Below are 27,752 nucleotides of genomic sequence, written 5' to 3'. Positions count from 1 at the left end.
ATGACTTCTGCATAAGAGAGATGAGCCCTGGATGCAGAACAAACGCATAAATTTAGTGCGTCTTTTTGCAGGCTCTACTTACAGAGCTTTATCTTATGCATTTGCTTTCTGAAGCTGAGATTTCTTCTCTTTTGACTCATCCCCAGCAAACACCCACACTCTCCTTCTTTTGAGTCACTGTTTCTGTATTTTTAAATCATGATTACACTTCTGTAAAATGTAGATTTCTGAAGTACCTCACCACTGCTTTTTACTATGATTGTTTTATTATCTTGCTGTTTTTATTTGGAAAGTCTGTTTCTCAAGCCTACCCAGGTGGTAAGATCCCAGAAGTATCATGAAACAAACATTGACTTTTTGCCTACCTTCCAAAGCCTTGCTTTCATGTTTTTCTTTCCCTTGCACAATACATACAGCAGAACTTTTTAAGTAAGAATATATTAACCCATGTGCTTGGAAGAACTCACAGATTTTTTGAATTTGCTAGACTAATCTGCGTAGAGCAGCTGGAAACAACAACATTTAAAGATTATGCCAATTAACCCCCACATGTAAAGGGTCTCACTTGGCAGGTGCTCCAGGCTACAGCTTTGTGGGATGAGGCCTATATTATTCCACTTTTACAGTAACACTGCATTTGAACAGCATCCAAACCCCCTCCCTTGTAGATGTCCTGATGGAAGAAGCTGCACTACTTCAAATGGACAGACACTCCCCCCACCTCAGCTTTGCCCTATGAGAATCTGACGAAAATGAGAGTTTTTTGTAGTTCAGGAAGTCAGAACTTTAGAGGAACAGTATTTGGAAAGTCTGTCAGAGCAATAGTTTAGGCACTGAATATGCTTCACTGAAATCAATAGGCAGTTTTACCCCCACCTTCCTCTAGAGGCTAAATCAAATTCAGGCTTGGAGCTGTCCTAATAGAGACACTACAGAATATAGGAGGAAAGACGACACCATCAGTCATATTTCTTCCATATGTTGGAAAAAACTCAATAAGGTGTTTTGTTTTGTTTTTTTCCCCACTTTTTATTGTATATGGTCTATACATTCCAGTTGTCCTGCTTAGTGTCTGAAAGAGTGTTATCAGTTGTGCAAGAGCTAATGTTAATTGAGAAGAGGTATTTTAGGGACTTTTAGCCAATCCATTCTGCTAAAAATCACTGGAGTGACACTCCTGAACTTCCTAAGATTGAGATCAACTTATTACCCTGCACATGGTTTTGAAAAGAGCAAACAACTGAGGAAAGACAACCAGCTTTTTCTCAGCTCCCAAATAATCTCATATCCTCATTTTTCATGTAGACTTCAAGAATTTGTCAAAAGTTTCTCATGACTGATTAGAAACCAAAGACATATTTGGGCATTGGAGTAGTAGAGAAATGGCAGCTTCAGGGAAGGCATACAGACAGATGGCAGTTCCCATCCCCAAGGATGGAAAAGGAGCTTCGGCTCACCAAAACTGACTTTGGCATAGTAGACACCCTAAGATATTAAACTTAGCAGCTTTTCTTATTGCCTATAAGTGGTCAGCACAAAATATAAAAACAGAAATAGGGCAGGTTTTTTACAGTTAAGGACACATTTAACAGAGCAATTTACCTTAGCTAAGCCACACCTTGTCCCAGCTGAATGGAGATGCAGGAGCTGAGATCACCACCAGGGCCAGCAGGGCAGTCCCATCCTATAGCACCAAGCCAGAAGAGCAGTACAGCTCTGGGGACAGAGCCAGCTTCAACCACAAGCCCCAGTTATTAGAACAAGTCACAGGATGGCACAGGTCTGAAGTCAAGATAGACAGCCAACCCACCACACAAGATCAGGATGAGGGATAGTCCAGAGACTGCCAGACATGCCCATAGTAACAGGACAGCTCTGCAGTCCAGCCAGGAGACCCACAAATGAGTCAGAGTCTATAGGCAGCTACAGCTGTAACCAAGCAGAGAACCCATACTCCTACAGCATTATTAAGGTGAACAGGTGTACTTGGGCTGAGGTTAAATAGAACTCCTGGGCCCATTGTTAGGGAGGCTGGTCAGGGGTTGTTGAAGGCTGTCAGTGCTTCTGGGCACCTGACAGCTTTTGAAATAATAAACATCTGTGCACATTTACAGCAAAGCAGTGGTTTAGACTGTATTATGCTATGTGTTAAAAAATAATAATGATCAAAAATTAAGCAATAAGAAAGAACCCAGGTACCATGTGAAAGTGTTGAAGGAGTCCTCTTAAAAACACCGACGGTGACATGGGGCCTCAGTCAGAGTTTGAAGTTTTATTCAGAATTTCCCAGTAGAATTCAGAACTGCTTCAGGAGATGTGGTACTGCACGATAAAAACGTCTTCTTATTTACCACAACAGACTATTGTACTGCATCAAAGTACTGTTGGTACTGCAAATATTTAATATCAGTCTTGCAATTGAAAATCACAGCTCCAAATTTTTGCATGTGTTTTATCAACACGTATTATTATTCAACACACACTGAACTACTATGTTCCTTGTTCCAAAATGGGCAAAAATTGCTATAAAAGGTCTGATCAAAATCCCATGAACTCAAGATTGCCCTTTTCTTTAGAGTGAGCAGAATAGGACTACCTGGGGAAATTTCTTTCTATTGCCAAAAGAGAGAATCAGACTGATGATGGTTTGGCTCATCAGGAAGATGTATAATGTATTTCATCTTCAGTTTTTGAGAAAACCCTGTGTCAGAAACGTGTGTTGTAGGTGGAATAAATTCACCACTGTATAAAATTAGAAAGCATTCTTAGATCATATGTAAAACAAACATGGTCAACAATAAGGTTGTTTTAAAAGCTATTCAATTTGTGGTAATATTCCTCTTTTGAATACACTACCATCAGTATTTTATTGATCCAAAAGTTCTTGGTATTTCAAAGGCTCTGATTACAATTTTCTCAAAATATGAGAAAAAATATATTGTGCCAATTATGTGAGCAATCTGAAGTCTGTAGTGTGCATCTCCTTTACTGGACAAAACAGCAGCAAAAGGAAATAAAAGCCAGTGTCAATCTTTGTTGAAATTAACACAATTTAAAGCTGCTCCAGGCAACACAATGAAATCTGTAATTTATCAGCACTGGATAACATCACCAGGGGAATTATTTAATGATTAACTACAGTGGGCTGGAGCCTGGGGTGAGGTGTGGTGGCTTATGGCTGCACTCAAGTGTGTTGTGCCTCCAGAGCCAACACGGCTATCCATTTCCGTGGGAGAACAGCCCCAGCATGTGCTAAACCTTGTACGTCCATCCTATGGGCCGGGTGTGGGCTGAGGGCAGCAGGGAGGTGAGCTCTTGGGTTTGCAAGTGTATGAGGATGCTGGGCTTGCACTGAAAGCACAGATATATTAGGACAGCTTCAAATGCAAAACCAATAAAATCACTCACTGTGCTGAGGGTAAAAGCTGCTCTGCCGTTGATGCAGATTTTATCATCGACTCTTGTAGAGTCAAGATTTTCACACCAAGTATTTTTGCTATAAAGAATTGAAAAGGTGAAAGATCTACTTGCTACTATTTAATATAGTAGTATAAGTACTGGCAAATTACATTTCTGCGCTTCATGGAAGCAATCTGCTTCTGTGACTAAACAGATTTCTGTGGTGGAGCCTAATGACAGGGCTCAGGATGACCAAGGGGAGCCATGGGGAGATGTGCTGCATGTGCCACCCTCCCATGGGGTACAGAGACACAGGCAGGGTTCAAAACTGGAGGCCAGGAACCTTTCTGCAGCCTCTGATATAAGAAAAACTGGACTAATAATTGATCTACTGGAATTAAATGCAGGCAGTACTTAACTAAGTACGTAACCAAGGAGGGGTAGTGGCTCAGGAACAGTCCAACGTCTTCTCCCAGCTGCAGTTGAGCTCCAAGTCATGGTCCTGGTACTATCAGCAGTGTTTGTCCACAGAGCCACCTGTACTTGCCCAACAGCATGGGTGCCCCTCAGCTGCTGGCTTGGTCTTGGCATCTCCCCACCACAGAGCTTTAGGGGCCTGGATTTTGCCTGTGGGTGTGTCAGAGCCCATTCCAGGATGGAGCCACAAATCTTCGGAGCAAGTGTGCTTCTTCTCCCAGGAGCAGTGCTTCATGAAGCTGCGCATCTGCATGGCTTTCTACAGCAGATGAGCAAAGGAAACGCTTAATTCCCTTCATTATGTTTCTAAGCCTGAAAACAGTGGAAACGTTGAGCCAGAAATATCCTAGATCAAGTTATGCATCATGGTAATCAAATAGCACATGGGTTGTTGATTTAATAATACATCTTTGCTATAAAGATATTGCAAGTGTGGGAAATATATCAGTTTCTTAAGTATTATAGTCATTATGATCCATCGGGATGTTAGCTACATTGCCTTGACCATTTTGTGTCTGGCTTCTCTTGAAATTTGTCATTTTTATGCACCTCAGAAATGTCTTCAAATTGGCAGATGCTTTGTCATTGTAACTGTTGTGATGAACACCAAAAAAGTTCTTGTTGCTGCAATTAACAAAAGTAAGACTATGTCCCCAAAGTCTGTCTGCAATATTCTCTACAACACAGATTGTACTATTCCCCCTCTAAATCTCGCTGCTGATTAACAGGTTTGTTGGTTTGTTCTGTTGGTTTTTGTTATTTTTTCCTGAAGAATATGTTGTTTTCTAGTTTGCTATTAGCCTCCACAAGTAACACTGTGATTTAGCTTTTTGTCTCCAAGACAAAATGAGAAACATTTTGTAGAATTTTCTTTTGCTCTTGAATTTTTCAACATGCACATGGGATAAGAATGTAACAAGACTCCAATAGAATTGTATAATTGGATCAAAACACAGTTCACCCACATATGAGCTGGATTGGTTGTGATAGATGTCAGGAGTAACTCTAAGGCAACACTAAAATTCTTTTATTCCATAACTGCCAAATAAAATAGTACTATAAGCCTGTGAGCAAAAGCCTCCAGGTTTGTTTGGTGTAAGTAGGAAAAGATCAGATGGTGGATGGGGCATTGGTGAAATCTCATTATGGGAAACCAAATGACAGGACTGCCCCACCATCCTCCCTCCTTCATTTCTATTTCAATTTTGAACACATTAATCATGGTTAGGTCATTTACACCCTGAATCCAAACCAGGTATGTATCAAAACTCCAACCAGGTGTGCATCAAGGGAAAGCTGAGACCTCTGTGCCACGCTGCAGGGTGGTGGTTTGCACAGTCCCCCAGGCTGTGGGTGCCCCAAGCTGGGACCTACAGACAATGCTGATTCCTACACAGCCCCTCCAAGCAGTGCCCTCAGAGGTGGCTGACAGAGTGTGGCAGTGAGGGGAGGAGGTGAGCGCCTGCTATCTGCCTACAGTGTGCAGCCAGAGCCCCACATCAGCCTTCCTCTGTGAGACATTGTCGCTCCGACCTGCAACCCCCAGGAGAGCAAATGAAATGGGGAGGGCAAAACGCTCCCCAGATCCTACCAGCACCCTGAGGAAGCTTACAATTATTGCATGTGGTGCCTAGATTTTATGTCAGCGATGCCATATAATTAATTAGATTTAGGCTAGATGAGAATACATTAGACACAGTGAGACGCTACCTTCCTGCCTGTCCATCCTTGGAGGAGAGGGGCACTGTTTCTTTCCTTATGCATATTCCCTTAATAATATATTTGTCACAAAGATTCTTCCTACACCCATCTGGCATATAGATATTTTTCCAGATTTGTCATTTTTTATGTTCCAAAACCTATTTTACTTCACATGCTTTCATAATGAAGCAGCAAAAGCCTGCCATAACTTGATATATGGAAGAGAAATCACATCTGTGCCAGGCTGTTTTCTAATCAGATAAAGCACTGAATACCTGCAGTGCTTATTCTTCTGGCCTTTGACTGGATGAACCTGAATGACTTCCAGTGCCAGTCTAGCCTTGCATTCACAATTAAACTACAAAATACCATTATTTGCTTTAGCTTTTGGCTAATTTCAGTGCTTTTAAAGCAAAAGCAAAAGCAAAAAGCAAAACAAAACAAAACAAAACAAAAAACACCCATCAGAAGTGCCTACCAGCAGCTCCCTGCATGACACGCACCATGGAAATCCATTCTGCAGCTCAGGCACCAGCCCAGCTAGCAATTCTTGAACTAGAGCATACCCTTCAGAGCGCATCTCCCCTCACCCTTCCTTGCACAGCTGACAAGTACAGCATATCGTGCAGCACTCTGTAAGACAGGACCTGCAGTGAGTAAGTACTGCAAGTGGGCAGCAGGGCTGGGGACTTCAGTGAGAATGCTCTTAACAAATTTGGGCCCTGAATAGAAGGATAAAAAGATGCCCCATTTGATCGACACTGTCCATGTGGCAAGGAACTTCATTTAACCCAGACAGTCACAGGTAGGTGCTGCTCTCCTCCGAGCCTTCACCTGCCCTCCTGTGACCTGGCTCCCTGCCACTGCCTGGCTCCTTCGCGTGCATGCTGCTGTCAGCCAAGATGGATTCTGCAGGAGATAATTTCATCTGAAGCCACATTAGCTCCCCAGATGTGCTGTCTGCTCCTCATGGCACATCCCAGGAGAGGACACTCTGGCATGGCAGAGACAGGAAGGCTGATGGTTTGTGGCACTCCCCTACACCAAATCCCCAGAGAAAGTTCCTCCTACTTTGAATTTCTTCTATTCATATAAAGCAAAAGGACAATCTGAGACATTGCTCTCAGTATAGTTCAAAACACAGTTTGAAGTCTGAATTTTTTCAATATTTGAAGCATTGGCTTTTATGATTTATTTATTGATATTCCAGGACAAGCATTGCAGAGTGTAGCTGGTGCCTACTCCAGCTCCGACATCGATTGAATGAATAGCAATATTTTTACAGGCATTTTGTCCATTGCTATGCAGATAGACCATGCCTCTGTATAATAACACAGGGATATCAGCAGGTTAGATCAAGCATTCTGGAGAATCAATTAAAAAAAGCTCTGAAACACAACGACTCGTACTGTTTCATTTCTGCCGACAGCAGGTATGAGCAGGACCTGGCGTTACCGTGGGTATGACTCAGGCGTGGGAGGTGTGTGGGGTTGGCTGTCTCTTATCCCTGGAGTCCACCTTGTAATATTGCCAGTATCCGTGTGTAACAGATAGTGTTGTGCACTGGGCTGGAAGATAATAAATAGATGTGAGCCGATGATTTACAAGAGGGTGCTTGGAACTCCTTGAACCACTGGGAAAGGCAAACTGCGCTGCTACAAGGTTGTGCTGTCAACCTTGCAATAGTTTTTCCTCTCTCCTGAGGGCAATATCTCCAAGATGTAACTTGCTTCCTGCCTCATCATCTGGAAATTCACAAATCAGAGGAATTGTGGTTAATTACTAAAATGGCTGATCCATAGATCCTTAGCTGTCAGAGCCTGTCGGGGGGGAGGGGTTTAATTGTTGTTTTTCTCTGAAAGGATTTCTCCTAAAGTGATGAAATAACTCACATTAATGAAGATTGCAAATAGAAGACATTTGTGACTATTTCTAGTTGTTGAAAGAATTGCTTATTTAAAATGCATTGCTTTCTTCCATGAAGAAACTTATATTTCTCCAAACTGCCAGAATAAATTTAGCCCAAAAACATTCATAACAAAGGATGAATGTGTATTCAGGCTAACATTGTATGTGATCTCTGATCATACAGTAGTTAAGTTATACAATCACAGTGATTTATGGTACTAAACTGTGGAGCCTCATATCTGCAGGGGTGTGGGTAAAGGGGTGGAACTCTCATCAATCAAAAGACTACACATGTTCAGCACTGGGATAATTAAAGCAGAAAGCAAAAAAGCAGGAAATAATATTTAAAAAACGGAATCTGAATTTCTATTTGCATAGTGTTATTAAGAAATACAGTACTGAGCCACCTCTTTAAACAGCTTGCCTAGAAATCCACTTATTACCTTATAGTACTTGATATATGTGCTCCTCATATTCATGCTGAGGGTTATGTGTAGAGTAGTTATATAATGCGCACACTGTCCTGGGCTTAAAAACCTGTGATTACAAATATTGGCCATCTTTCCAATTTATGCCTAGACAGAGTCAAAATGAGAAAGAAAAGAAAATATATATAACTAATATTGAAGTGCAAATTTCCAAACTGTTCTTCGTCTCACTGCCAGTGCTTTTCTTCTGATTCACCAATATCAGGTAGAACTGTACTGCTGGGCACAGCAAGGGGATAGCACGGAGGAACTGTATTAATCAACAAATGTTTTAAAAAAGTTTAATTAACTACATATTTTGTAAAAGCCACATTTCATTACTGTTTGTTAGGAAGATGGAAGCATGCACTGGAAACACTAATTCTAATTATTACTTCAAGTGGGAGTTTTTGGCACAAGGTCAAGGAATAATAGAAGAATGTGTGAATCTGCACTACAGCGTAGCAGCAAGACTAATCATTTGAATAAAGCCAGTTGCTTTTTCTTGGACTGTCTGTGTGCTGTTCGATGTTCTGGATGAATCTAACACAATCAGCCTGTTCTCTGGTGTATATCCACTTCCTGCTGACTCAGGGCAGCTTGCCTCTTCTGCCATTTATTAAAATGAAACATTCCCATTAAAACGCCATTTTTCAGAGAGATGACCAAACAGATATTAGTAATGACATTATTAAAACTATTTTGTTTAAAATGAACTGTCACACTTGTGTGTTGCAAAGCAACACAAACAAATCTATTTCATTTAGTGAGAGATTGCTTTGAAGAGCTGGCTTGCTTGCTTTCTATTAGAAGGTATTGCAGAGGGGATGTGATGTGTTCTCCAGGAAACCGCCAGCTTTTGTAGCCATTAAAAAAAGAAGGAATACTGTTCCTAGTACTCTCTATAGCAAATAATGTATAATTCATGGGTTTCATTAATATGCAAATATGATCCATGGTCTCCTGTGTTTATATCTCCTAATAATCTATTAATGGTTTTAAAAGTAAAGGGTAATAGAAACATTTTGTATGAGCAACATTTACTCATGGCTCTCTGTGTTTTTCTCTAGTTGTATCTTACAATCTTGTATAGAATTAAAACAAAAACAATGGAAATTAATTTACCTATGATTATCAAATAAATATTAATTGAACATAAGGTCACAGGCCAAGTATTTTGTGATTCTGTAATGAAAGACCTTATTAACATTAGATGTCAATGAGCCTTAGAAAAACCTGTGCTAGGGAGATGGAAAGGTACTTGAAAAGATCCCTAGATTTGGAAATATTATTTGGATTTTGATTTCAACTCCTGCATCAAACATGGGCAGAACATGAAAACAAAAATCAGATTGACTCTGAAGATTTGAAGTTTTCCATTTTTCTCTGTAATAGGAGCAAGTATCCAACCTCATGCAATCTTGTCCAGCATTTCAGGATCAGCTACTGCCCACTTCCATACTGTAGGCAAAATGTTAAGGTTGTTAATGTGAAGAAAACATCAAGACCCACTTTGTTATTGTCAGAGTGCTGTTTCTAAAGCACTGGCAGGCAGACAGTTCCAGATGATGTCTGTTTCTACCCTGGGCTCCTGCTGCTCGCAGGTTCATTCACTCTTCTTCCTGCCATCACCATTGCACAGCCCCAGCTCTGTTCCCCATGCCACCGCTGTGTGGCCTCACCCGCAGTCCAGCATCTCCCCTTTCCTTCTGAGACATCACTGAGAGATCTGCCAGGCAGTGACTTCACTCCTGCACTTGTCAAAACAAAGAGAAACAGTGCAGGACATGGGCACATCTGCTCTTTGTAAAAAAAAACACATATAAAGCAATCGTGCTGTAGGCAACAATAAACCACTTTAATTAACTAATGGAAAGAAACATCCTGCCAAGGACAGTTTTGATGATTTTCATATTACATCCCATAAACACCGGGCAATATTTTAGACCAGGATCAAAGACCTTTTCTCCGAGCATAAGGAGAAAAGGCAGCTCAGAAAACATCTGTGTGCTGTGCATATGGACCTATACGTGTCCATGAAAACCTGATTTGTTTAGTAGTGGCTACCTGTCAGTACAAAGAAACACAATTGCATTCACAGGGAAAACACACCCATTTTACACAACAAGAAAGCCTGTTGGTACACACTCTTCACAGTTCGTTACAGATTTTCCTAATTAAATGAATATAACAAGTTGATTAGACCTTAGAAGCTCTAAGAAAAGTCAGATCCACTTATACTGAAAAGTAGGACTCAGAAATAAATTATTCACAGTTGATTAGACTAAGACAAGCATTTCTCAAACATTCCTCAATACTTCAGAAAAAGCGACATAGTGAACTCTATTTTACTGTGAGGCTCAAAATGGCAATTAACAGTCCTAAGCTGCATATAAAACCCACTATGAACCACATTTACAAGACCATTGTGTGTGAATCAAATTGCATTATCTTTGGTTTGAAGAACTTAGAAATAATTGCCAATAAGTATTCATGTATAGGACCAATTTTTTGAAACAAGTTATTTTAATTACTACTAGTGTCAGGAGTACATGTAGGTGATTTTATTAGATTTAATGTGTTTAATGAAGCTCCCTGAACTGTAGCTGGTTTATTTTTCTAGAAGATGAAATATTTAATATATCTTTATTATTCTTATTTCTAATATCGTATTTATTTGTAAATGAAATCTCAATATTTTATGCTTACAATAATTTCATAGAAAATGCCAGTGTGAAGCACAGTGATATATCATCACCAAAGAAATCAGAACACCACGTAGATTTGGGTTTCTATACACTGATAATATAAATATCCTTCAAACTGCATGTCTTTAGAGCCATCTGCAATTGTGCCCACACTTGGATTTAGTGGTATACAGGAGCCCTTCCATGAAAGATATAACTGGAAAAAAGGGAGAGAAAGAAGAAGGTCCATAAGAGGGGAATGTCTTGGTCTTGAAAAGCGACAGAAATCGTTGCTGATTTTAGACCATCCAGGTAGCAGTTTTATCACTTCTATTGCCCTCGTTCTCAAATATGGAATTCCTTGAACCTACCACTTTCACTTTATTTAAAAAAATATCAAACACATGATATTGGCAACTTTGTCAATAAATGATCCACAAAGGAATGCCATTTCCAGATATTCATGCACACAAAAAGATCAAATCTCAACAAATATCACACAACCCTTCAAGTCATACTACTTGCGGATATGATTTCCTTTTCTTGTCTTCCCTAATTGCTGAGATCATACATCCAAACAATTTCAAACAGTGCAGTGACAGCCAAAATGCATAGAGCAAACTGCACAGACCAATCCATGCAAATAAGTTGTACTGTACACCTGGAAGCTGGGCTAGGACACATCCTGTCTGGCATGCCAATATGTAGGACATGCTCACAGGCACAGTACAGCTGCCTCCTTCCCCGGTGGGAGCAGACCCTGCTGACCCTACAGCCGAACAGCTCGAGGAACAGGGCAATAAAAATAAAGCAAGGCAGCTCTTCATGATAATCAATATTTTACAATCATCCAATTTCAAAGGTACACCTATTTCTTAATATGTAATATCTTGAACACGTCAGTCCCATGCGAAGGTTTTAAAGACATCTGCACATATTCATACTTCAAGGACACAATACTTAAGCACTTTCCTGAAGTAGTATAAATAAATAGTTTCCCGCTTTTCATCACCACAATAAATACACACAGAAAGAATTGTTGGTATATACAACAACATCAAAGAGCCCGAAATAGATGAAGTGAATTGTGGTTATAAAAATAAATTTCTAAAAAGAGAGAAAAGGAGACGAATGTTCTAATCTTACCTTCATCATAATCTTATTAGCATTTCTCACTGAGTAGTTCAAGTATCAGTCTATACTCTTATGAATCTGTCTCATAAATATGTCAAGTGCAAAGTATAGTTATTTTAATAGTCTGTGTTGGTGGGCCATCATGGATTTAATTAAGAGACAACTACTGTATGAAATATGACACAAAAGTACCAGACTAAATGGAGAAATGTTTTACTGCAGACTTAAATCAGGGCCACAGAAGTAATGATGATCTGGCCTTAGAAATCCTACTTAAATTTAATTAATGCAGACCAGCACAGACCTGTTCATATAGGAACAAAAAATAGCAGCATTAAAAATAATGATTTAAGCTATACTGTGTTATTTATAAAGACATTTGCATTATCCCCAAATGCATTATGTTATTTATAAATGTGTATTGGTCTGTGGCTCTTCAATTAATTTTAAAAGGCTGAAAAGGCAAGTCCAGTAAAAACTGTTAAAATACTGTCAGCCGTTTTTTTATTCTCTCCAAAATAAAACTTTCATTAAGCCTCATGCCTTATTTTGGAGGGTCTCTGGACACTCATATCATGATGCTACAAGATTGCAGATACCCTTCTAAGTCTGCAATGAAAACTGTATTATTTTCCATCCAAATCTTCTCATGTCCTCTTTCTCCATCTTTCTTTCCCTGTCTTCTCAAAAAGCAGCAGAATAGTCAGCATTGTGAGCAGGCAGGATGAGATCTTCCAGCACTGCACAATCCTTCCTGCTACCATTTTGGTGCAACGTTTTGACTTACTACTGCAAATTCCTTACTACTTCTATGAGTTTAACATGATTTTAGAAAGAATCCCCTAATTCCATTAAACTATTCTAGTAGTTCAATCCCAGCTTGCAAAATCACTGAGGGACATCAACTTCAGTTGCACTAAAGATTTACAAAGGCCCTGAAGTAGATTCTAAACAGATGCAGCTAAGCATATGCCTGTCTGGCAATAAGAACTGATACCTTGGTCAACTATTGGGATTATGTTATATACGGTTTCATGTCTAAGAATTCTTGTTTTCTTAATCTGATCCAGAAGGTACCAGTCATTGCATGTTAATTTTTCTGAGTGGCTACCAGTCATTTAGGTCTGATTAACCTTTAATTGGTTGGTTGCTCAAGCAGGCAGTTAAAGTATTCATAGATTTTATTAACCTTTTATTACTATAGGAGGAGAAAAAAGGCAGCAGCCAGAAAGCATCATTAAGTGAATCTCATTCCTATTTTCAGAAAACTCAGAGCTGGGGACTCTAGTTCTCCAAACACCATAATTTGGACTGCCAGGAATGTAATAAAAACTGTAAATTGACACAAAAATGAAAGTGCTTGGGAGAAATAAATTCATAACTACTTTTATTTTTTGGTGAAGAAAACATCAAAGGTTTGCAACTCAGCCTGGAAGGCAAAAATGGAGAAAAAGAGAGTGCCTATAGTTTCAAAATATTTTTCTCTTTAATGAACAGTTGAAAATATCCATAAATCTCTTCCAGTATCACTGTATTTAAAAAGCAGTCAAGTCTTTTGTGCCTGACATGTTTATAGTAAATCTATTCTCATCTGTCGTGTTTGCATAAATTGTCCAAAAGTTCATCCTGTCTTGGCTGTCTTTCTGTATTCATTAGTATTGAAGTCATTTTTTGAGTAAATGAAGGGAAAAGATGTCCAGAAACTCAGGTAATGCATAGGAAGAACCAGACTTCTTATGACTAACAAGGCAAATACAACTTTATTCAGCTAAATTTACAGAAATTTGTTTCTTATTGTCAGGGATGAACTAAACAGTATGAATTACGAGTACAAGTGTGTAATAAATAAATATAGGCAATCAGAAAGAAATTCTGAATAATATATGATAAGGTAATAATGTAGTCCCAAACAAGCACTTACGCGAACACCTACCTAATCAAAGAGCTCCTGACAGAGGTCTGGTGTGAGCCATCACATAGATTTAGGATACCTTTGCACCTTACTCTAATAGTAAAATTTACAGTGCAGCAACACGATGACAAAGCCAGTCTTCCACCTTCTTTCTCAGTAAAGGAGACATACATTACAAAAACAAAGAAGTACTGCCATCCGGTACAGCCTGAAACACAGGGCTGGCTGATGCCCCTGGGGAAAGATGAAGGAAGGGAGACTTGGTTTTTCCATGGGATGGAAGATTGGGGTAGCAGGGATGTAAGGGCCTGCCCCCCCACCTCCGGTGCCCACTCTGCCTTGGCCATCCTCTTATCTGGCAGTTTGCCCAGCTCCCATGGCCTGGTCCTTTCCCCGTAGTGGCAGCGGCTGGGGGTGACCCCATGGCCTAGAAGCAGCAGAAAATATTCACTTGTTAAGAAGGGATGAAGATCAAGGACATAATCTGGTCAGTGGCTCAAGTAATCAGGTGAATAGATAAGAAATCACACAACTGCACTACAGCTGAAGAAACAAGGAAAAACAAACTTTCCAGTCTAGACTACCATGAAATCAAACCTGAAGACGTGCAGACAGAAATTTACTGTGGCCTACTCAGCACACATGTTGTTGTTGCTCATTAGATTTACAAGTAATAGGGCACTACATCTCTTAGCCCCAGGGCACGTTTTCTGTGATTGCCATTAAAAGTCTTGTTGACAGTGGACTTTTTTGCTGAAGTGCAAATATACAACGGTTTTGTAAGGAGTTTTATATAGAAGCTTATATTCATATAAAGCTATCCACACCTCTGTATCAGAAACAATTTGCAGAATTAAATACTTAACAAACAAGTTTGAGATCTGCAGTGATTAAATTAGTGAGGTAATTAGCACGATATTTAAGGTTAATGTTCACAGGTAGGTTAATTATATCCTTTCCCAAATTTCTGTTTTCATTTCACTTGACACAAGTTGCAGTAACAGTGAAACTGACACCACATTTACAGAGATGGTAGATGAAGCAGCAAGTATCACCAAAGGTATCAAAGACTAAATGCACACTTTTGAGAGAACTTTCCTTCAGCGTCAAGTCTTAGAGCTTTATATTCATCATGTACCAACAGTTCTCTTGTCTTCTAGAGTGAGCTCCCTTGAATAATACTTCAGATCTGCATAAAAAAACAACAAAGATTTTCTACAGGACTTGCAGGATTTCTTAGCTTCCAGACTCTTATGTTAATTACAAAATAGATAGTGTTTAACACTTTATACTGAATTCAGTTCACATGCACAACTCCTATCTGCAATATTGCAGACCAAAAACAATGTACAGCACTGAAATTCTCTCTGATTGGACTTCATTGAGGTTACGCCACTTCTACTCTAATGAAATTAAGAGAAAAATTTGCTTCAATTATCAGCATAATAGCTATAACGAATAAAGTAGGGATTCAAGTACTACAATGAAGTTTTAGAAAACCGCTCAATGCTTACTCATGCTGAGGCAATAGGACTCTGTACCCAGATCTACTTACATAAAGCTACTTTGCAAATATCTTCTGCTTTTCCTCACATTGACTCCCAGACCAGCATCTCCTCACACAGACTCCTCAGAAGAGTGATTGCTGCACAGTCAGGCCCGGTCTGTTCATCTTCTTGTTTCCCTTTAACATGCTGTAATAAAGCTGTTGTTGGAAAAGGGAAACAGACTCATTGCTCTCTGGGGGAAGAGGAAGCCACGACTGTAAGAGACAGAAGAATAAAATGTTTTGTATCGAATTTACCATTTTGCTGAGCAGAAGGATGAATCCAGAAGTCTACAAAGGATGTGCTTTTATCCACCGTTATGACTATAAAAATCAATCTTCTGTGTAGAGGAGTGAATCTTTTAACTAGAGCTAGTCAGAACATCTCATTTTCACATTCCATGATGTAAGAAATTCATAGCAGACTAAATTGCAAATTTGATTTTTTTTTTGAATGCAAAATTTTATTCATCGGGTTTTTTTATTATTATTTCATATCTTATTTTTTATTTTATTTCAGTATGATGCTGTTATTTTCTAAATAATTTGATTATTTTGCCACAGCATTGCAAAATGTGAACATGCTGATGCCTGCTGGGCCCTGCTGATAAGCAGGCTTGCAAGAAAGAAGCTGGTGAAAATCAGTCTCTGTCCTTTTGAAAAATTAGTTGTAGTAGTTTCACACTTTTACTTTTCCAAATAGACACTGCAACAATTTCTCTTCCTTTCTTATTTATTGTTCACACCACTGCAACAAAAGCTTATGCTTCTCTATCCCACATACACACTGCTACAGATAGAGCCCTCTTCTGTATCACATCAGTGGTGAGCACAGAGGCAGGGATGCTCTGGGCTGCACTGTATTTGCACAAGTGGCTGCTGTGAGTATACATACAAGCAGAGAAACTGATTTATGAAAAACAGTTAGATACCCAACCAGTAATTGTGCACACAATTACTGTGATTACACATGTAATCATGGTCACTGTGCTTCCAAATGATGCATAAGCTATTCTAAATATTCGCTTCTGTGTTACTAAAATTAATAGGAGCTTTTCTGTCAATTTGTATTGATGGAGGATTGAGCACTACATATTGTTCACAGTAGCCTTGATATATCCAAGACCAAATGCAATATTTGCATCCAAAATGCTCAATTTTCATAGCTTCTCCAATTAATAAAAGAGAGAAGGACAAAGTTTTTTCGAATGTGTAGGTATATATTTATTATGCATTCACAAACAAATTATCATTTTTGAATAGGGTTCTGGGTTTGATTCAAATTAAAAGAAATGGGAGTCTGTATCAAGTTCCTCCTTTAATGTTTCTGCTTAGTTCAGGTTACAGAGCTTTGTGTGCATCTGTTGATGGCAAAATCTTTCACTTTTGACTGTCTTGGCTTTCAAGAGTTAACTGCGATTTTGTAGAGAAGATGCTGTGAGATACAGTAGGCATGGTGATAGGTAGAATTTCACATCTAGTCTTTGTCCATGTTCTAACAATGTGCATCAAATGTCTTACTATTGTCTCTTTTTCAGATTAGTTTACAGCCCTGTAGTTCCAGCTGTTTTATTCTGAAACTCTAAAACCCTATCACTAGGGAGTTCTGTGTAATTGACCATAATATGCACCACATTATCCATTTCAGGAACTGTGCTGAAAGACAGCAGCAATAAGGGGTTTTCTAAAGGCAGTCTGGTTTACACTAATGGATCTAACAGGAAGGAAATGCAATTTGAAAGAAGCTGATGCATATGTTCTATTGTTGAATATAATGTTTGATTTAATTATTAACTGTCTGTGATGGAAAGTCAGATCCTGCTCAGTTCTGCTTACAGTTTGGTACTCTGCTACTGGTAAAAACAGACAAGATTCAGTCTGAGAATTTAAGAGTCCTCTGTAAAATGTTGACAGTTAATTGTGCTTTTACAAAATATCAGCTGAGGAACCTTATTCGCATGCTTCTTCCATAAAGGCTCACTTTTATCAAGCCAAAAATACAATATGAAACCTGACTCTTTTTTCACTTGCGTAAATCAGGAGATTATCCAAGTTAATGAACTGCTGTAATTATTTAAATAAATACCATCTGAATTGAGTTTATGTTCACTACTGTTCCTGAAACATTTCTTTTTATTTTATGCATTTCATGTCGCATACATAGCACTGCAGTCAGTCTCCTCCTTTCTCATTTAGGGAGTGCACAATGGACCCACGAGAAGTTTTAGGAAGGAGTTAAAATGTGCTGGCATGAGTTTACCTATCCTTCTTTTATCACGGACAGAGGATTTGGCAGCCAATTTCAATCCAATTCTATAATTGGTGTTTTGTGATTTCTAGTAAATTGTTGCATTGTGTTACAGAGGTCCTTAATTCCATGTGTGGGCGTTAACGCGGTGTAAGGAGTGAATTCATTATGAAGATGTCTTACCTGAAAATCCATTATTCCTTTCCTCACCATGGTGACTCCTATCAAACTCACTCATAATGTAGTCTGGAAAGAAATAGGCATTCATGCTTAACTGCTGCATTTTCAGAGGAGTTTAAAGGTAAAAATCACAGCTCTCTTGCATGATTCAGACAAAAGCAGTAGTTTAACACCACCAGTAAACAAAGTAATTGGGCAACGTAATTTCAGTTTTGCAGTTTGTATCTGTCTGGTGAGATTATTATCCCTGACACTATCTTAAGCAGATGCAGGACTGGAGCTCGTATTAAACAATAGTAATGATATTTGGAGTTCATCCAGTATGATCTTCATTGTTTGTGAGAGTGGCTTCCACATAGTTATTTGATCCATAATTTCTCATCTTTCATTAAACATATATTTCTACATATAGCGCACACTGCATTAGCTCTGTGGGATGCATTTTCCTTCGCAAAGTCAAAAGGGATTGGTTATATTTCTCATCAGGATAGACAGAGAAATGAAGTTCCTAGAAAATACACTACCACACCTCAAACACTTAATTGATTTAGACAGCTTAAGAGAAAATAGAGACCCCCCTCCACAGTGTATTTCCATTCTTGGTGTCAATCAGCAGGCTTCAGTCAAAGAGCTGCCATTGCAGCAAAATCCAACTCAGATTAATCCTGAGAATTCTGCTTCTAATCTGTTCTCAGCTGTATGGATCTGAGAAGATTTCAGAGCTTTTTAAAAACCTCACACATTTTGAATATTTTGGTTTAAAGAAGTATTTGACATCTGAGATCAAAACACACCCAAGCTGCTTTAATCCCTGACTCTCACCAGAAAGGATTTCTGCTGGGACTTTCCCGGGTCAAAACCACCACAAAACCAACATTTCTTGCCCTCCTTCAGGACACCTGCTTGTCAGAAACCAACAAATGCCAAGATGCGCGATTTCTTTTCAAAAGTGAATCAAGCTCAACACGGGTATGAGTCAAGGTCAGCTCTAGCTTTGGCTACAGCTTTCTCTTAGTCTCACCGTTACTCCCATTCCTAATTAAAAGTTTATTGAAGCACTTTGCATACTTTACTGTATTAAAGAAACAATTATCGGAGTGAAAAGAAAAACTGTCAATTCTGAAAATAGCTTGGACTGTTCATGTGTCATTCTCAGTATATGCTGAAATATCCAGAAAAACGTGGCTCACGCTGTGGATTGCACCAGATACCCACACACATACAAGTAACCCTCCCCCGCCTTCTCCACCTGAGGCTCATTTTTTGCAAAACACACACATAGAATTGAGCTGTGCTTTCTGCCAGTGGAGTGAACTACGATGGAGCAGAGCACAAAGGAGTATATTTTTTCTGTGGCATACATAGGAATTTCCTGCAGAGCACAGTGTGAGAATTAAGATCAGATGCTCCGTGTCACCTGCACATTGCAGGCTCAGGGGGAAGCAGGCTGGTTCTTGTTCATGGATCTCATGACCAGACCTCAGGTAAGGCCCCATATATATTGAACACTGAATCATTTGCAAATCAGGAGTACTACATTTTTACCCAGCTCCTGCCAGCTCATCCTCCTGTCTCAGCCATCCCAGAACTCATCCTGCCTGAGCCCCCAGTGCTCCTATGCCATTAGAGTTGGTGCTACCAGTTCACATTCCCTTCTTCTCAATGTGCAGCTCCCCACACTGTTTTGCTCTGTCTGCACCTTGAAGTACTACCCCATACGACTCACAAATATCCAAGAGGGAGACTGGAAAGGATGTTAGTGGCTACACACAAGGGCAATTGAAAAAGCATGCTATGGAAATCATATTCATAGGGAAAAAGAAATGAACTCACACAGGTGTTTCGCTACTTCTGCTGTGACTCCTCTAGGCAGCAAAACAGGTGAGTTTGCTGCATGCTAATCAGGAAAAAAGAACATCCGAAATATGCATCTGCACATGAGCATATGTGCAGAGTTTCTCCAAAGCAGTTCTCTAGTGCATTTCTTTTCCTATATGGGCTTCTTTTGTACTTTGTTGTGCCAAGAGGCTTATTTTGTATAGGTGAAGAGACCGCCATCCACCAGCCATCAGGGAGTGCTATTAATATGCAACATCTTGAATGCATGATCTGAATGACAAGCTGGCAGAGTTTGAGACTGTGTGGTCCAAGTTTATGTCTCTCCCTGAAGAGGCAAAAAGCCCCTTCCCCATATCTCTGCCAAATTGTGCCAGAGCTAAAAGAAAGGAGAATGGGCAACCTATTTTTTTATTATTATTATTTAGTTTTTGCTTCTGTCTTCCTAATATCTTATTTCTCCTGGCCACAGTCAATGTGAATTGGCCTGTATCACACAGGTTGCTACTTAAGTTTAATTTCAAAACAGATCACAATACCACAGCTTCTGTTTTTGCAAACTGCTTGTGAAACAAATCAGAAATAAATGTTAAGACCTTTTATGCATGTGCTGTTTTTTCGATGTGTGAACACTCTCTATCTTGTGCCTCTAAAATACTGAGTTAAATTACGGTCTTGAATTTTAGGCATATTTACAGTTTTCTTTTAGTCACCCAGTATCACCATGCAAGGCTCTAGATTTTCAGCCTACATTACATGCCTGCATAGGAAAAAAGGGCAATCGTGGTGTTCTGAGTAACTTTGTCCTATCACCAACTGCTCAACTTTGAGGCATTAAGAAAGAATTACAGAAACAAATAGATGCAAATTAAACCAATTGCTTCAGAGTTCTGTGATAGAAGAGAGAGAACTCAAATGGGTTGGCATATATCCATCCAACCTAATGGCAACATGTAGTACGTGAGTAGGACTGAAACAAGCCCATCCTGGACAGCTTCCCTTTGTGGGGCTATTCCCACTGAGTCCAAGTGGAATGGCTTTCCACCTGTGAACGGCAGTGTGGAAGCAGGCTCCAGCTTTGCTATGGGATCTCACAAGCCATGAGTTCCAGACCAGCAACCTGTCAGCAACATCCTTCTTGCTGGAATATTGCCTGATCAGCACACAGCCTACCCCAGCCTCCATGCAGAGGTACCAACAGAAACAACAAACTGGCCTTTTTCAGATACCAGCTGTTAACCTGGCATCCCTGTTTCCCTCTGTGCACGCTTTTGTCATTCGCTGAATCTCTGCCTGCTGAACAACTCTTGGAATGAGTTAAAATGACTTTTGGGATGTTTTCTCTTGCCTTAAAGGACTCATCTGCTTTGTTTTGTTCCCCCAGTCACAGCAGAACATAGAAAATGATCTACCCAGAAAATGTGAAAAATGGTTTCTATGTAAATTGAAGGTAATGTCCGCCAAATGAATTTGTTAACTTAATGTCTAAAAATCATTTTATTTTCCCCTCTTACAACTCATACTCTTTCTTATTTTCCACATATTTGATTCTCTTTTTAACTTCTGCAACCATTTTTCACCATTCCGCAAAGCAGGCTCAACTTACAAATGATGCTTATCGATCACAAGGGAAATATCACCCTTTATTCCTTTGTATGAGATTTAAGTCCTATCCCTTTCCTGAGAAAATTTCCTAGTATCTTACATAAGCAAAATTCCTTTTGATTCAGCAATGAGGGCTCATTGGGAAGGTCAGTGCTAACAGAGAAACAGAATTACTAGTCAAAGAAACTATTTTATGGTGCAGTGTGGGACAAACATAAACCTAGATTTGAGTTTGGCAATGTTAAAACACACGAATACATATTTTTATAATGTTATTGAAAATATGTCTTTAAAAAAAATCACTCATATAAATGTGTTAAAATTTAAATAAGATCAAGGACCTCATAAAACAGACGATCTATTGATAGGCTTCAGCATGGGCATACAGGAGAGGCCAGCAAGAAACTCTCACTAGTACTTGAAATTTAGGAAATATTGATTTTGAACAGCTTGCCCACACAAACACTGAAGGGATTTTCCAGCAGAAGAGTCACCAGGGTAATTTAAACTTGGGCTTATACATCTTTGTTGTAGTGTGCACGTAACCTCTGTGAGATCACAGACTGATGCTAGGCACGTGCCTTCCAAAGAAGCAAAAATCAAAGCTTTGAATCATGCATTCATGGGCTTCTTGCTGAGAGAGAACTGAAATAATTTTAAATAAAAATCCTAGGTATTGAATAAACACCATGGCAGCGCAGATGGCAGCAGCAGAAGCCAGCAGTGCCTAGGCTGCTGCCCTAGCCCTGCGCTGCACCATGCAGGCCCAGGGCAAGCAGCCTCTGCAGCAGCAGCACTCAAAAGGCTGTGGCTACCAGAGGAGCCTGATCTGTATGGAGCCCTGGTGTTAACAGCATCACATGGACCCACGTATCCTGCTCAGACTGTCCTCTCATGCCACTGCACTAGGGAACACCTCTCCTCTGCACTTGCTGTTGGCAAGACAGCTGTAGATTTCCTTAAAATAAGAGGCCTGGAAATAGAAAGATATTGATTTAGGTTGTCTTGTCAATCACAAGAAAGAACATCCCAGCAGGTATTACTTAAGGAGTGTTTGTAACAGGATGCCTTTGTTTCTAGAGACCAGTGGATATAGCTATTTTTAATGCTGGTCAGGTGAGCTATGATCTTCCAAAAAGTTTACCTGAGACAAAATATTTTGCAGGATTTAAGCAAGACCAAGCAAAACAAGCTTTTGGCTGGGACAAAAAAAAAATAATTGGTTTCACCAACAGCTTCACTGGCACCTTCAGAGGCAGCAGCAGCTGGAGGGAATGTTGAGTAAGGCACTGCCCAGCTGGGCTGAGATTGCAGAGCACCTGGTCTCACAGCCCTCCTGCACTGCTGTTGGCACCTGTATTGCCCAGGTTCCTGAGGATAACAACACGGTGAGATAGCTGCTTTTTCTGAAATGCTACTCAAAGAATCACAGAATCATTAAAGTTGGAAAGACACTAACATCATCTACTCCAGCCATCAACTCATCACCACTTCACCACTAACCATGGCTCTCTGTGCTTTATCTACCCTTTGCTTAAAAACCTCCAGGGAAGGTGAATGCCACCTCCCTGGGCAGCCTGTTCCTATATTCCACCACTCTTTCTGAGAAGAAATTTTTCCTAACATCCAACGTGAACCTCCCCTGGTGCAACTTAAAGCCAGTACCTCTTGTAACTGACACAGGTCAGCAGCCCACCACCATTTGGATCATGCTGTGTTACTCCCTGTGCATAGCAGAAAGGATGCTGCCCACCCAATGCCTGCAGCACTACAGCCCCTAGCATGTACAGCCAGCACTGGCACTTGATGCCAGCCCCACAGAGAGGGCAGCACAGGGACCCACAGCACAGGGCTGCACAGCCAGGCCCACCAGACCCATGGCATAAAGGACTGCCAAGCAGCTATACTGAATATAGCTTCAAAGCAGAGAAACTACCAAGGACCACCAACAAATAGAAACAAAAAGGTCCTTCTAATAGTCCTACACTGCTCTTACCACAAGCTCTAAGTGCTTAGTGAGGAAGTGACCTTTACAAAATTATTATTTATGATGTCTCAGTGTGTGCCAATATAGGCACAAAGAGTATTCCAATTTATTTAAAAGGTTACATATCAAAACTGAATATGCAGTACAACTGTGTTATCACATTGTATAGCTTTTACACAAGAAATCCAATCCTTTGCATGCATGCCTTCTAGGCACTTGGGCTGAATTCCTTCAGTATCAAAACTAGAAATGAAGTAAAATGTAACAAAATAATTCATTCTTATTTTCTTGTTTATGAATTGTCTACAAATCTCTTCAAAACCGCCCCAGATAATCCCCAGTTTCAAATTACTCACAAATTTCTTCCAATAAACAATCTTCTAGCTTGCAGACTATTCAAACATGGGATTCAAGGTGCTCAGCACCTTTGCAAGCAAAGCATGCTGAATAATTTAGTTGTCTCAGTTTCAGAAACCTGATCTGATTTCTTTCAAGCTGTATGACCCTCTTAGGGTACCTTATGCATCATAAACAACCTTTCCCCACCCGCTGTGCATTGGAGGCTCTGACTCTGCCTGCTGAGGGGATGACCCAGCCCTACCCATCACCTGCCCTCAAGCTGACTCCAGTAGCTGAGTGGGAGCAGTGCTCTCCCTGCACAGGGAATACCTGTGTGCTAGCATGTACTTCAGTTCTTCAGTCCCCAAGTAAAAAAGTGCCCCAAACCAACCGCAGAGAACATGCTTTTCTTGACAAGACAGATGAAATCAGGACACATTCCAGCAAAATAAATGGCTAGGCTCTTAGAATTTCACAATCATTAAGTAAGTTTGGAAAACACCACTACGACCATCTAGCCCAACCAACATCCCATCCCACCATGCCCACTAAACCATGTCTCCCATGGTTTATCTCATGGTCTCTCTTTCATTTTCACATTTCTTGAAAATCTCCAGGGATGGTGACTCCACCATCCTGGGCAGTCTACTCCAATGCCTTACCACTCTGAGAAATTTCATTTCATAATATCGAGCTTCTTATGCACAACACTGGAGAAACTCACAAAAATAAAACCTAAACTAAAATAATAATAATAATAAAGCAATTCTAGACTGCAGTGATTAACGAACACCCTCCCTTGCCCTGGCAAGATAAGCAGCACAGTGGGCTGGTGCAAACTTTGCCCAGGCTATTCACCCCGAGCAGTGCCCCTTCCTCCCCCGGGGTGTTTCAGCCCACATCCTCTGAGTCAGCCTAGGGTCCTGTGGCACCTCTGCTCCTGGCATCTTTACATGTCACAGCTCAGGTCTCAACCTGTTCTTCTTGGCCCACAGGTATACTTCTCTCCTTGTGTTTGGGATACAAACATCAATGTGCCAAGCAGTCCTGTCCTTGCACTCACACATTGACAGGTTTCTTCCTTCTGTCACAGAAGAATTCCTCCACTGTCTCTTCTATTGTACTCCTTAATATGAATATTTTTTTTGCAGGTCAGTCTGCAAGCCACAACACCCTCAAGATCACACTTAAACTTGATACACCACAAGAAATATTTTATATAAACATCTTGCTGGATATAGAGCTTCTTACAAGTTAGCTTCTTATAGAAACCACACATCTCATTTTGGAGTCAAATGACAGTAATTGATCACACGCACATTTTTTTTTCTAAGCTACTTCAAGCTATCAGCCACTGCACTCTATTATGACTCTTCTGTCTTAAGCAGTAAAAAACACCCAACTACTTTCTTAAAATGATTTTGCTTGGACAAAGTCACAGAACTTACTGGTGACAATCTCCTGACAGCACAAATGAGGAGAAGCCAGTCTGTAAGATTCACTTCATGTTCAACTACAGTGTTTAATACACTAAAAAAAGAAAATCCTGAAATAGAAATCCACACTGTTTCTTATTTTCTTACATTTGTTCTTCTCATTTGTTTCTTCTCCTTGATGATTCCCAGCTAACAAATTAAGGGTTCACCAATGGTTTCCACACAGACAAAACCTTCCTTTTGTCCTTCAGATATGCAATATGGTGTGAAATCCAAATCTCACAATTCTAAGAATTTGTAGCTAAGCATTTATTTTCTGTGTCTGAAAAGTCTAATTGAAAATTTGTCTTTGCAAATATTCATGAAAGCTAATTTTGAATGCTTATATGCTCATAGATAGCAAATTCACCAAAAGTCATAGACATGATCAATTTGGAGTTCGTTCCTGAATTTTAATGAATATTCATAGACATTTTCAACTATTCCTTTAGCTTCAGTAGAGACTCACCAGCACTGATTTGCACCTTGATTTTATTAGTGCAAATTGGGACTAGAAATACTGAAACGGTTAAGATTATCTCAAAAATGCTTAAAGAACAGAATTGAGCCATCCTTTCTTATCTTCAGATTGAATAAATCTAGTTTCTTTTTTATTAAAAGCTGAGAATAATCTGTGATCTTTTGAAGTCATTGTTCTGCTGTCAGCTACAACTATTTATATGCTCTGGTACTAAACACTTCTTTACTCCTTCCCAATCCCTAAAAAAATATTCCATGACTGAATCCATATTTCCTTGGATCCAGTTTAAATAAAGTTTATAAATCTCTAACAAAATGATATAATATGAATTGGTTTCAAATGCTGCAAAGTTGAATATTAAGAATTCTTTCACCCATGAAAACTTTGACAATATCAAGAAAATGGTGGAAAGTATTTTAGACAACAAATGTAAAAGATTGCCAGTCACTCCGTTGTCGAAACACTTTCCTAAGGAGCAGTATTAGTAATACTTATTAGATTACTTATAAGTTTCAAGTTGCTCTTGTGACTTGCTCTTTAACAATCACATGACAAAATTTTAAAATCACATTGTTTTGAAAACCTTTTGACTTGGAACTTTCTCTTCTTCACATCTTATGATTTATTATTTCTCTGTTTGAATCTGAACTCAGCCATTCCGTATTTTTCTTGACCTCAAATTTATCTTGAAACTCTGGAATGACTTCTCAAGCTGTTTAGAAAGCTGGGACTGTATTAAAGGTTGCATTTTTAAAGATAAATTAGGTGATTTAGAAGTATAAAGGTCTATTGACTTGTAGGTTTCAAAATGCCTTTGTCATTTTTTAAAAGGGGACCATATGTTTGGAATTATTTGGCTCTTTCAGCTTTCTTCCCAACATTACTTCATCAAAGTGACGCACAGTGACACACATTGAGTTACATCACAAAAGCTAACAAAGGTAATTACATTAGAGCTAATCAGGCTTGTGTTCTACCATGTCAGACAAAACTTCTTCCAAAACACCAGTGATGAACATGATGCCAGTCATTCTTGAAGACTAAGTCCTTCTTCATCCTTTCTCATGGAAAACGATGTGAAAAGTGTATTTTAAGAATATATTCTCCAGTATTGCTATACAGTGTAGAAGTTATAGATGCAATATTCATAGTTACTGTTTGCATTTATATGGATCTAGATATTTCCCTACAAAAGAGTTCTCTTGAAACTCTGGGCACAAAACCCAGAAAGCTAAGAAATCCAAAATGAAGTAGAGATGGGCTTCTTTTCTTTTTTTCTTTTTCTTTTTTTCTTTTTTTTTTTAGGTGGAACCATTTTTGTTAGATTATCCTAACATCTGAAATCAATATTTTTCTCCCTACTTATTCTTTTTCAGTACCCAGCTTCTGGGCATGTTTTATACAAAGCAAAGTGAAAGGTTTGGCTTTGAAGTCACAGAAAACTCACTGGACAAGTGCATCAGCAATTCACAGAAATACACATGAAGGCATAGAGCAAAGATTTGGTACAGATCAGAGAAACTACAGAAGCCACTGTTTCAGTTCAGCCTCATTTATTAGAAGGAATTGACAAGATACTCTGTTTTGGAGTCCCTGCTAAGTTACTTACAGAACAACAGGTCAAACTTTATGAGTAATTTCTATTCCTGCCTTTTGCAGATGCAAAGATCTTTACCACAGTTGGATCATTTACCTCCCCAGAGATAAGGCATTGTAATTCCATCCAGCCTGATTGCTCTTCACCTTTATTTCTCAGATCACATTCTCCTGTTTTGCAATAATCACTAATTACCTACAATTCTGAAAATACAATCAAAACATGACATTTATTTCCTTGAATTTCCTTCAGTGTTGGAACACTGTGACATGCATATACCTCTGATGCTGACTGATTAGATAAGATACACCTTAGTTGAGGAACCTGGTTTAAAATAGGCTTTAATTCTGACTGCAAAATTATGCAATATTCTTTAGTACAAATAGTTTCCACCCTTGTCCTCTTTCCTTCTTTATTCTCCCCATAGCCATTTACTCAATCGTAGGGTTCTGAAGATTGTAGTAGCTGTTAGTCTACATGAAGAAACTGTTACATTCACACCAAATATGATATGCAAATACTCCATTGTAATTCATCTGTTTCTTTAGGCTAATTTATATTTTAATGAATTTGGTCATTGGGAATTCAAGTACTTTAGCTTCAAAAATGGAGCTTGTTGAAAACCTTTTGCTGAAAGATAATTTCCAAGCACAGGTTTTTAGCCAGCTCAAATCATTGCTGAGATCCCTTATTTAGCAGAACAACACTTCAATAAATAAGACAGAGATGTGACTTAATATAATAGCCCTTAATCTTGCATATGAGATACAGGG

General features: G+C 39.3%; 1 long non-coding RNA gene across 1 annotated transcript; it reads right to left on the bottom strand.

Moving 5' to 3' along the window:
• Positions 1-6,371: 6,371 nt before the first annotated feature.
• LOC101750415 lies at positions 6,372-25,452 on the bottom strand. The gene is made up of 5 exons (XR_006940020.1): positions 23,444-25,452; positions 17,663-17,725; positions 15,241-15,447; positions 7,929-14,874; positions 6,372-7,145 (listed from the first exon to the last, which is right to left on the bottom strand). It is a non-coding gene; the product is annotated as an uncharacterized LOC101750415 (long non-coding RNA).
• Positions 25,453-27,752: the final 2,300 nt, after the last annotated feature.

The sequence above is a fragment of the Gallus gallus genome, chromosome 8 (assembly GCF_016699485.2).
Source record: "Gallus gallus isolate bGalGal1 chromosome 8, bGalGal1.mat.broiler.GRCg7b, whole genome shotgun sequence".
In the NCBI taxonomy this organism is placed as follows: domain Eukaryota; kingdom Metazoa; phylum Chordata; class Aves; order Galliformes; family Phasianidae; genus Gallus; species Gallus gallus.
The sequence above is the reverse complement of the archived record's forward strand: the minus strand, read 5'-3'. Positions and strand labels throughout refer to the sequence as shown.